Source organism: Lepisma saccharinum, chromosome 11 (genome assembly GCF_977018435.1).
Source record: "Lepisma saccharinum chromosome 11, izLepSacc3.1, whole genome shotgun sequence".
NCBI classification, from domain to species: Eukaryota; Metazoa; Arthropoda; class Insecta; order Zygentoma; family Lepismatidae; genus Lepisma; species Lepisma saccharinum.
In genome coordinates, this window is record NC_139239.1 from 47809694 (window position 1) to 47822618 (window position 12925).

General features: G+C 40.5%; 1 non-coding gene across 1 annotated transcript; it reads left to right on the top strand.

Annotated features, from left to right (window-relative positions):
• Window positions 1-882: 882 nt before the first annotated feature.
• On the top strand, window positions 883-957 carry TRNAR-UCU (transfer RNA arginine (anticodon UCU)). The gene has a single exon. It is a non-coding gene; the product is annotated as a tRNA-Arg (tRNA).
• Window positions 958-12925: the final 11968 nt, after the last annotated feature.

A 12925-nucleotide genomic window follows, 5' to 3' on the forward strand; every position in this document is an offset into this window, starting at 1 on the left:
CTGGGACTTCCTTCTGGCCTTGGACTTCCTTCTGACCTTAAACTTCCTTCTGAACTCGGATTTCCTTCTAGATCCGGACTTGGACTTATCTTCTTATATCACGACTTTCGCTGTATTGATTGTCCTATTTGAGTCGACTAAATCCCAGAAAGTTTTGAATTTTATTTACTCAATACTAATACTAGTACTAGTAACCCACCTTGGAGTGTCGATTAAAACGCGCCACCAAACTATACTTGGTGCAGCGATCGTGACGTGCAGCCAAAAAGTGCCGTGGGTCGCGATCGGAACGCGCCGCCACTGAGGTAATAAAAAATTCCACCAAGCGGATCGTAATTAGGGATGGCCAAACGGATCCGGATCCGAAAAATCCGATCCATTCGGATCCGGATCCGGATCCGGATCCAAAAGTTACGGATCTGGATCCGGATCCGAAAATTACGGATCTGGATCCGGATCCGAGAGTTTCGTATCTCAATCCCATTATAATATTACCACACCTTAAAAGGTATTATGATCTTCGATTACAAAGAATTTTTTCATTAGTTAGTCCTACAAGAATTTTTTTCAAGTGTTGTTCCTAAAATACTTTGCTACACATCGGCTAACACACAAGTGCAAAAAATAATCTTTCTTGTTTAACATAAAATGTCAGAGGTGATTTTGCAAATGCCATTGCTACGAATATGTATTCATTCGAATGTATTGGAAATGGAAACACACATAAATGTGAGACATTCCATTCCAGGATGAAACCTTTAACACATATAACAAGATAGAAATGTTATACAAAAATTATACAATTGTTCTACAGTTACAGTTTTACAAATTAAAATAAAACATTATAATATATGCAGTGTTATATAATTACAAAGTGTGTGGGCCTCCCTCATGGCGCAGTGGTAGCGTCATTGTCTTCTAATCAAGGGGTCCCGGGTTCGATACCCGGTGGAGGCACAAGTGGTTCGGATCCCACTTTAAACGGTAGGTCCAGTCCCGATTAGCCTTACTGTGCATAAAGTGGACTTAAAACAGCAACTCAAACCAAACCAAACCAATTACAAAGTGTAAGACTAACAAGGGAGGTTATCTAAGTGTCCCCCTCCGATTTCCATGAAACTTGGCAGGTGTATAGTGGGACCCAATGGAAGAAATACGTGTTTTTTTGTTTCAGCTAAAAAAACTGTTTTAGGCGGCAACCCCTCAAATGTCAAGATGAGGACAAATTGAAGTGGGTATTTGACCTATGTGACCCCCTCCGATTTCCATGAAACGTGGCAGGTGTATAGAGGGGCCCAAAGGAAGAAATACGTGTTTTTTTTGTTTTTTATTTGCTTCAGCTAAAAGACCGTTTTACGGGGCAAAACCAACTCAAATGTCAAGATATACGTGCGTACTGAAAGTCGTGATCAACATGTTACAAGAAGGAAATAAACTGTACAAAAAAGAATCTAATATATGCCTGTTAAAGTACATACCTTTATTAGTCTTCAACATAATCACCATCTAAATCGACACATTTTTGCCAACGTTCTGGAAGTTTGAAAATTCCTCTGTTGTAGAACTCCGTTCGGGCACGTCTGAGTATTCTCCTAACGGCAAGTTCCACTTCCTTGTTGGTGTCATATCTGTTTTCCCGCATGTGTTCTTTCAGAAAAGAAAACAAGTGAAAGTCAGAAGGAGCCAGATCTGGACTGTAGGGAGGGTGTCGAAGGAGTTCCCACCCAAATCTGGCAACTTCATCCCTCGTTAGCTGTGCTGTGTGCGACTTAGCATTGTCGTGTTGGAGGATAACACTATCCCTGCCAGGACGTTTTTCACGAATAGCACGACGAAGTTTTCTCAAAGTGCGCACGTAGTGAGATGTATTGATTGTTTCCCCAGGAGTGAGAAAGTCCACGAGAAGAACACCCTCCGAATCCCAGAAGACAGTTCCCATTACTTTGCCAGCTGATGACATTGACCTCCGTTTCTTCTTTCTTGGTGATGTTTGATGTCGCCACTCCAGGCTTTGACGTTTACTCTCAGGCTCGTAGAGGTGGAAAATGGTTTCGTCTCCAGTAACCAAACACGTCAAGAAACCCTCGCCTGCATCCTCTGCTCGGTACCTCGCCAAAAGTTCCGTGCAAACATCTTTTCTGTTTCGTTTTTGTGCCGCATTCAAATCCCTTGGCACCCATCTGCAACACACTTTCCGGTAACCCAGTACACCAATCATCTCCTGGATAGCACTGTGCCCTACTCCAACAATGTGTGAAAGTTCCCTAACCGAAACACGCCTGTTTCCCTGGATGATTTCCTGGACGCGAGCCACGTTCCTGTTCTTCGAGGCAGTTCTCGGGCGGCCTGTGCGAGGGAGATTACTGATGTATGTGTTTCCACCTCTAAAATGTTTTATCCATCGCCTGATGCTACTGGCAGCCATACACTGATCACCATACACTTCCTGCAATCGGCGGTGGATATCTGATGCCGATGCACCTTCCTTCAACAGAAATTCAATTACTGCACGCTGGCGAAACGACGTGTCAAACGGAGCCATTACTCGCTACTCGCTAATGCGCATACGTACTGCGCCGATCACTCCACTTTCAAGTGTATGTTGTCACAATAGATGGTTCTAACTGTCTTATACAGCGCATCGCTCTACGTGACCATTTACGTCTGAAATAAAAAGTTGATCACGACTTTCAGTACGCACCAAGTAAGAACAAATTGAAGTTTGAAGTGGGGATCTGACCCCTGTGTCCCCCTCCGATTTCCATGAAACTTGGCAGGTGTGTGAATAAACGGGCACAAATGAAGAAATACGTGTTTTTTTGTTTCAGCTAAAAAACTGTTTCAGGGGGCAACCCCCTTCAAATGTCAAGATGAGGACAAATTTAAGTGGGCATTTGACCCCTGTGTCCCCCTACGATTTCCATGAAACTTGGCAGATTTATAAAGGGGCCCAAAGGAAGAAATACGTGAATTTTTTTTGTTTCGGCTAAAAATCTGTTCTAGGGGGCAATCTCCCCTCAAATGTCAAGATGAGGACAAATTGAAGTGGGGATCTGACCCCTGTATTCCCCTCCGATTTCCATGAAACGTGGCAGATGTATAGAGGGGCCCAAATGAAGAAATATGTGTTTTTTTGTTTCAGCTAAAAACTGTTTTAGGGGGCAAAATCCCCTCAAATGTCAAGATGAGGACAAATTGAAGTAAGGATCTGACCCCTGTGTCCCTATCCGATTTTCATGGAACTTCGCAGGTGTATAGTGGGACCCAAACGAAGAAATATGTGTTTTTTGTTGTTTCGGCTAAAAAACTGTTTTAGGGGGCAAAACCCGCCTCAAATGTCAAGATGAGGACAAATTGACGTGTGGATCATCTGACCCCTGTGTCCCCCTCCGATTTCCATGAAATTTGGCAGGTGTATAGAGAGTCCCTATGCCCCCTGTTTCTTCCTATGCCATATTTACGTGGTTTCGGCGTCAGATCCCCACTTCAATTTCTCCTCATCTTGACATTTTAGGGGGGGGGGGCTCTATACACCTGCCAAGTTTCATGGAAATCGGAGGGGGAGACTTAGACCTCCCTTGTAAGTGTATTAATTAATTACAAATCGCGCACGCGCGCTATATATATATATATATATATATATATATGTGTGTGTGTGTGTGTGTGTGTATGTATGTATATTATATATATATGTATATTAGCAGGTAACAATATGTTATAAACACATTCTTACTTTCCAAAGAAGCGCATGTGGGATGGGATAACGGATCCAAAAATTCCGGATCCAAAAGTACTGGTTCCGGATCCGGATCCGAAAAATTTTTGGATCCGGATTTCGGATCCGCTAGGATTCGGATCTGGCCATCCCTATCGTAATAAGCCAACAGATCAGAGATCAAGGAGACACAAATTTACATCAGTCTTTTAACTTCTTCATATTTCGCATATATTTGCATACGAGCCCTTTGCTAATTTTGCCATTATCTTTATTAATTTGGTCGTCTTTATATCATTTCTTTTTTTTCTACATTGTATTTCATTATTATTTAACTTTCTAATTTACATTTACTCCCAAATACACTATCATTTGTCTATAATACAGCGACCTTCCTTTTTACCCGCCTAGTCCTGCCATCTCTGTTTCAACTTAGCAACTATTTACAAGTATTAGGCTTATTGGGTACGTAACAGTAAATGAATTAAAATAACAAATATCTTGACCATAACGAATACTAAGATGATAAATTCCTCATGAAGAGGAAGGTGAAACATATATGCTGGTCCCCGTAGCGGAGTTGTCAATATTACGCCCTACGAAGGTAGAGGTCCTAGGTTCAAACCCTAAGGCATGTTCCATTAGCAATTTTATCAGTTCATCGTCGATCAACAAAGGGGTGTTAAATTGCCTTTCTATTTTCACCAATTTTACATAGCCTAATTATCATTTTTCTTCATCTCGTGATCAACTAGTGACAATACACAGCTGAGAAAGCAACTTCGGAATGACAGAAAACGTGAATCATAGATCTGACCAGTATCCTAAAGGCTGCTTATTACATCACCACCTTCCCCCTTTCCTTGTCAAAATATCTTGTTTTTAATTTCGCCCAGGGCATTTAGCAACATCCCAACTGCGACATGTGAAATATTAAGCTGTGGGACACCCAAAGACGAGGAATTTAATAAAAAGCTCAGCCAGATGACTAACTACCCACCCTTTCGCCAGGAAACCCCTTGCCCCTTTAGACTCCCTTTTTATCCTGCAATGTCGCCGCCATTCGTGATTAAACCATGTCCCAGGGTTACTTCATCTTCGAGGCAAAATCTCTTCATTAAGTTTTCTGGGATGGAAAATTGTTCTCTCTCGTTTTGGGTCTCTTATTTTCATCTTCAGTCTTATCTCTCTCTCTTTTTCCCTTTACTCATTTTCTCGTTGCAATTTTCCGCGAGCTGAGAAAAAGAGTTTTTCCATTGAATTGACTTCCGCAAGATAGCGAGACGAAGGGAATGTCGCTTTGCGGGTAATACGGGCAAGGCCAGACACTACGTTAATCAAATCATACTATGAGACACCTACTACTGGGGTCAATTCACAGACGAAACAAATTAAAAACTGAACGAATAAGCTAACTGGGCGGGGCGAGTCGTTAACAACAATGGGTATACTCCGTCTGATTTAGTCGCAATCACCGACACAGGCTCAAACGCACTGACTGGACGAATCCAGTGGTAAAATAGGAGGTGAACGGATAAGGAAGAGAGGTTCCGTGCAATTTGTCTGCTGTTGAGTTTCACGCATAGTAGCGTCGTAGGCCACATATGTTACAATGGGAATTATGAATTCTAAGCGAGAGACAATAAACAAAACAACCGACGCATACAAACGAAATAGCTATCTGAAGCCTACAGCATTTTTCGTGCATGTTTCTATCTACTTTAGTCGGCCATCCCCGATGGTGTAGTGGTAACGCCCTCCACTTGTAATCAAGGAGTTCCAGGATAGATACCCGTGGAGGCACATAGTGGTTCCGATCCCACTGTAAACTGTACGTACCTACAGTCTCGTTCATATGTAACACTATCTGTTCTGTGCATAAAGTGGATTTAAAAAAACACAATAATAGAGTCAGTGTATACGTATTTCACTTGAGCAACTTTTACAGAATAAGTGTGTTCAGTATGATCAGGATTTAATGTTACGTTACTTGGTACATGGCAGGAGATGAGGATTAGTCATGTATGATGTAAGAGAACCATACGCATTTTGTGTGTGTGTTTGTGCAGTGCTTTTCACGGTCAAGTTGCCCATGGAGTGGTGAAATTTTCCTAAAAAGATGCCGTACATATGAGGATGCAGTAGGGAAAAAATTCCAACACCTCTTGTAACAAGGTACGTGCTCGTTTTAATTCTAACTGTCAATGTAATTCTAGGAGCTTATTTCAGCGGTTCCAATTACGCGGATGTTGTTACCTTATTGGATGATGTTATTAAATCATGCAATGGGAAGGTACAGAAATTCAAGCTGGGGTATAGGTTTTTAAAACCAATATATATATATAAACCATTGTGCCTTCGCCGATGACATACTAATATTGGGAGATTCCGAAAGAAATTTACAAAAGAACGTGAGAATTTGGGAAAAAGAGTTAAAAAAAGAGGGGCATGAAGATAAATGATAAAAAGACTCAGACCATGATGATGGCACGACAGCCAAATATACATCAGTTTGCTTTGAATAATGGAACGACATTAGAACAGACTACAGATTTTAAATACCTCGGGGTTATAGTGCAACAAGATGGCAGAATAGATGGTGAAATTATAGCTCGATCCCAAGCCTCAGGGAGACTCTTTAATGCGCTGAAGATAAATTTCCTAAATAATCCATTAGTGACCAAAACTACGAAAATCCGTGTATATAAAGTGATATATTTACCTACATTACTTTATGGTAGTGAAACCTGGACATTGACAAATAAACATAGGAGTAAAATACAAGCTTCAGAAATGAGATTTCTCCGCAAAATAGAAGGGAAAACAAGAAGAGACAAAATTAGGAATCAGACCATTAGAGCTAGCCTGGGCGTATCACCAGTGCTTGAAAGAATCGAACAGAACCACTTACGATGGTTTGGGCACATACAAAGAATGGAAGACTCCAGAATAGCTAAAGAAGCTTTGAATGCTAAGATGCAAGGAGCAAGACCACGCGGGAAACCCAGAAGAACATGGGAAGAAGATGTGAAGGTAGCTGTAGAGGCTAGAGGAGGAGAGTGGAGGAGAGCAAAGGAGCTGGCCCAAGACAGAATCCGATGGAAGACCCTCTGGGAAACCTCAACACCGCAAGGTAGAAGAGGATCGACTAAGTAAGTAAGTAAGTACATGTGAGGATGCAGTAGGGAAAAAAATCCAACACCTCTTGTAACAAGGTACTTGCTCGTTTTAATTCTAACTGTCAATGCAATTGTAGGAGCTTATTTCAGCGGTTCCAGTTACGCGGATGTTGCATCCACTTTGCCGGCAGACGGTCTCTTACTGCTCGGCGCGCTAGCCGCCGCTCCACGGACAACTCAACCGTGAAAAGTACTGTATATGTACAGCAAACGGTGTGAGCTTTCTTTTCTTGACCCAACACAGAATCAACGCTCCAGATCCAGAACTTGCGGAAGTTATTCCAAGGGTTGAAATAGCGTAACGCCTTTGCACAGAATGACTGGTTAATAAAATTAATTCTTTCCGAAACCAAAACTTACAAAGACACAAAACGAACCAGAAAATCAATTCCAAATGACTGCTGCAACACACAGCTTCCAATAGAAGCTTTATGACGTCACTAACAGAACACGGCTAATAGTTCCGAAGGACAAACGAAGCGTGCAATAAAAGAGAACCGCAACGCCTCTAATCAAAGCCAGCGTCTTTATTTCCCATTAAATCCCTCCTCTTCTTCCTTCTTCTGCCTTTCATATCAGCCGTAATGAAAAATGGCGAACAGGGCATAAAAAGAACAACGATCGTGTTATCATCCCGACGTCGTTTCCCTTATGATGATGGCATTCGTGGTTATGTTCGGGTCTGAACGAGAGAGCAAAGAACAGCCGCCTTGTTCCATTACAAATGCACTCGCGAAGACAATTATACGATTAATAGTGTCATCGCTGTGTAAAGCAGCCTTATTTGCACGACGTCCATGAGATTATCTCATGAAGAACGTTCTGTGCGAAGTGTCGTCGCCAGAAGAGTGCAAGGAGGAGGGCCACCCATGGGCGTCCGGAAGAGCCAAGGGTGGGGACGTGCCACCCTGGACAATAAAAGTCAACCAAAAATTATATATTTCACACATATAATTTAATTTTATCCACAATAATATGTGTTAATTATTGCATGAACACCATAAATTCAAATTTAAGCAATTTTCTTTTAGAGAACAACACTATTTTGGGGGGAAATGTGCCTTGTTTGCCTGCCCCTCTGGAAAAAATGCCTTTCTTGCCCCTCCCTGGAAAAAATCCTGCGGACGTTCATGGAGGCACCCAGTCACTTCGTCCCCCTTCCTTTCCGCACCCAACTGGCCTTAATGAAATATCGAATAATAAGGGTCATTTTTTATTTTCGTCATTTATATTATTATTTATTTACTTATATTATTTTATAACTTGAACATTTATATCACAAGCTTCATCTCAAGAAAGACGTAATATGAATTATGATGTAATAAATGGTAAAACTGTTGTAGACCATTTTTCACCTGCTTCTCAGTACTGATAAAGGTCACAAAAAAGCGTAACGTAGAGCAGTTCTCACGAAAGAAATGAACTAATTACATTATTAAAACGAATCGTATGGAGATAATAAACTAAGATTTAGGCAGCAATCGCCCACCTAGCGTAAAAAATAAATACAGAAAACATCACTCATGGATAAATATATACGTCGTCTTTGTGTCTTCAGCCATTACATCATTGTAAGTCTGCATTAATACATTCTTAGTCTGCACTAGCACGAAATGAAAATTCAGCATAATAATACACTGCCCTCCAGAAATTAAGCAACAACAAGAAAATGTGAGGTAAAAGAGAAAACAGTTGGAGAAAAGTGAAGAGTGGTGGGCACGCTGAAAGAAAGCAACGAATGCGTTAGGGAAAACAGGTGAGTCATAAAGTGCGATCATCGTGCCCTCGCACGGATTTCTGGCGTACCAGGTATTGGAGTCGAAGACGCGCGTGCACGGAAGAGGTCACCATTTGTTGCTTAATTTATGGAGAGCGGTGTAATTTTCACAACCGGGATAAACGTAAAATACATTACAAAATAAATATTAAATAGTATAAGCGAGAAGAATACGGGCGAAAACAACCGAAAATGGAACTAAATGTAAACCAAAATGAGACATCGGAATAAACAGGAAATAAATTTCTCAGAATTCAATTATAGGTATTTTTCCTAGCTCCACTACATTCCTATAGGCCTAATTCATGATGGAAGCTAATCAACATCAACCAACAGGTACGGCGTCAAAAATAATAAGGGGGAAGGCTGGGGTGCGGGGGCGAGAATTTTTTGTTTGGCTATCACATTTCGTACATACCCAAATGCAATTCAAAAATGCATTACTATCTAGTTGTTCTTGTTTGCTGGCGTTGAAGCATAGGCGCTCCCTCTGTGGCGCCGCCGATGTCAAGCAAGAAAAGGAAAGAAAAATTCGAACCCCTTATTTCTTCGTACCCAGGACTTAATTTTGGGAGAAAATGTGTTTAGAATCCAATGTACCTCATGGAAAAAGTAGTTAAGATTTTTCGTGTAGAAATGTATGTGTGTTGGGCTAATTTTGTTTTTAAGAAAAACTAAGAGTAACATTTCCAACCCTAAATATCAAATTCATTTCGTTAAATTATCAAGCTTTCTTAATGTTCCTTGGAAAAGGGAAGAGGATCTACCTCTCTTGCATTGTCACTGGTAGGACATATGTTGAAAATAACCAAAATCCTTTGGAAACACATGCACTATGAGTGTATATGTCTAAGAAAAACTCACAGAAAGCTACATTGCCAGTTCTTGTACATCTGACGGGCTGGTATGGTTAATTCGCACTAATTTTAAACTGAGAGTATGATTCGGAAGAAAATATTTATGTAGACAAAGACAAAGGCTTATTAATTTATAATTTAGAAAATTGCGTTAACGACGTTGTCTTGTCATCAAGGGGCACATAATAGATCGGATACCACTTTAAACTGTAGGTGCAGTCACGAATAGCCCATCTGCGTATAAAGTGAACAAGCTCATACGGAAAACATAACTAAGATATACAGGTGGCCCATAAGTCAGTTGGCACTAGCAGTTATGATTCCGGTTGAAAAGCCATTTAACGCTTTTCATTTTAACATTTTTCCTCAATTTTAGATTTTCCATTTCATTCAATTCAGTCTCATGCAACCGGAAAGCACTACACCATACACGATGACTTTTATTCCTTCAGCAGACCATACCAACGAACGAATCCTGCCCCCAATACTAGCTGGATCCGAAACTAGATTATCTCTATCCGAAAGCTTCACGAAAATCACACCCGACTTGTCCTCCGCGCCGTGATCTAGTGTGGAGAACGTGCACAGCATCCGATGTACCAACCTGAATGTATCAATCAGCGCCACTGTTTGAAGCCTAGCGTCTCAGCGCCAGAGCTGGGAGAGAAAAAGAAAAGGACGAAGAGGGATGGGGAAAACGCAATCCAGAATCCCTGGAGCGTCTTTACAATATCAACGTTGAAATCGCAACTGTGGGAGTCGCAGCTGATAGTATGAACCAATAGCTTAGGGACGTTTCAAGAAATGTACGTTAGATGTCACTCCATTAAATATGGACGTGTTTTATGTAATATGCAACACATAAGGGAGCGAATGGAATACATGAAGTTACATTCGTGAGAATTTCTTAGATTGGATATAATTAAAATTCAAGATGGATAAATACTTAAAGATACTTATTAATCACTGTCACAAGAAATTTCAGCTAAATAATGGTGTAAGCAAGAAGGAAACCAACCTCAAGTTTTTTTCATTTTCTTCTTTTCTAAGATCGTAGACTTAACTGTGTTCTACAATAGGATTTTTCAGTAAAGAAGATGACAATATTGTTAGTGATGACATGTTCATGGGTGCCCGCACGGAGGGTCAACGGAGGTTATTTTTTAACTGGCAATCAAAACTGAGAATATTTCTTTGTTTCTGAATGCAACTGTACTACAGGGTTGACCAGAGGTATGGAAACACACAGTTAAAAAATGCACTTAAGAGCCTCTACCGACAAATTTCGGTTTTAATCAGCTTAAGGGTTAAAATTACTAAAAATGAAGCAGGCCGCCATGTTTCCCTTGAAATTCTAGCCTATTTACAAATGTCAAGTGTCCATTTCCCATTTTTTTAAAAAAGAAGTTGTATCCAAGATGACGGTCTTCAAGATGACCCCCACGTTGGTTACATATCCTATATGGTTTTTCCACTTCCCTGTGTCATGTATCGGTATGTTTTCACAATCCACATTCATTTTAAATGGGTGTTGCAATACTTACGGACCACCCTTTACTTCAGAACCATTGCATCAAAACAACAACCTAAACAGACCCTTTTCGATTTTAAAAACGAACATGGACATGTTTATAGTCATCACTTTGAATCGTGTACGGTCACCAGCAATAAAAATTGGACATCTAGATCCCGAAAGATGCGTCTCCCAGGATGACGCTGTGTGTGTTGCCTAACTCTAACTCTGTGACCGAACTTGCCATTGAAGATTTGCTATTGAAGTTTGCGACAGTAGAGCACTTAATGCGCTCGGCACGTAGAATGTCATCAATACCACACAGAAAGATGTCTTCACGTTGATATTTCCCGAGGTTAATAATAACACTGTCCAACAATGGTTTTGTTAAAAGTAAAATTTCAACGGTTCTTTATGTTTTGCCACCTGCTGATTCCGAAAATGAAGTCAGAAATTGTCAATCACCCACCATTTTTTTGTAACAATAAAAATATAATTCTGCATTATTATTGCAGCATGCAGTCCATATTTAGCTGATTGGTAGGCAATATTTAAAATACTTTTATGTTGGTTGGTTGATTTGGTGTTTTAAGTCCACTTTATGCACAGTAAGGCTAATTGGGACTGGACCTACAGTTTAAAGTGGAATCCGAACTACTACGTGCCTCCACCGGGTATCGAACCCGGGACCCCTTGATTACAAGGCGACGACGCTACCACTGCGCCATCGGGGAGGCAATACTTTTATGTCTTTGCTCCAACAATACACTAGTAACTTTATGCCTTTGATGTCTGCATGAATGACAACAATTAAACTTGTTAAACAATCCAACTGAAAAATTTGACAACGATTAACTTTTCAACACAATGCTGTGATTTAACTGTTATGTCTACTTCTCATTTCAATAGCAAGTTGTCTGGAGGAAAGAAGCTTTTTTTGAGTATTCTTCAGTTCCAGTGAGTGTTTCGAAGCAAAGACAGAATCATGTCAAGAAGTTGCGTAAACGACAGGAACATTTTTGTTATATCTGTGGTGAGTTGACCTTAAAAGCAAATAGGAGAACATTTACTCCTCGTGTAAGAAGAGCTTTGATTGATACTTTGACAATAAGATAGACGCAAACAAGAAATGGGCCCCTGATATCTGTTGTGCGAACTGTGTAACGCTTTTGAGTGGTTGGCTGAAAGGATCTCGTTATATGCCTTTTTGGAGTTCCTATGATATGGCGGGAACCTAAGGATCATATAACAGACTGCTATTTTTGCTTGACAAATATATCTGGGTTAAATTCGAAATCAAGGCATACAGTGAAATATCCATCACTAGAATCAGCAACTCGACTGGTGCCTCATGGACCAGGAGTTCCCATACCTGCTCCACCAGATGACGTAAGTATAACTGAAGAAAGCGAAAGTGTTCCTAACAAATGTAGCGAATTGCATAATGATCCTGATTTTGTGGGGAGTGTTTCAACAGCTGAACCTCACTTAATAACTGAAGAGGATCTTAACGATTTAGTTCGAAATCTAGAGTTAAGTAATGGTAAAGCAGAACTGCTTGCATCGCGATTAAAAGGATGGCATTTGTTGGAGAGTGACACTAGAGTTACTTTTTTCCGGCAATGCCAAAAATACTTTGTACAGTAGATATATATCCTGAAGATAAGGACCTTGTTTTCTGTTGTAACATCGATGGTCTATTAGAGTCACTACGTGTTGTCCATAAAAGTGAAGAATGGCGTTTGTTTTTAGACTCTTCGAAAACAAGTTTGAAAGGAGTGCTACTGCACAATTTAAATAAATATCCAAGCATTCCTGTAGCATATTCCTGGGGCATGAAGGAAAGTTATGAAAACATGAAACTGTTATTAACAAATATCCAGT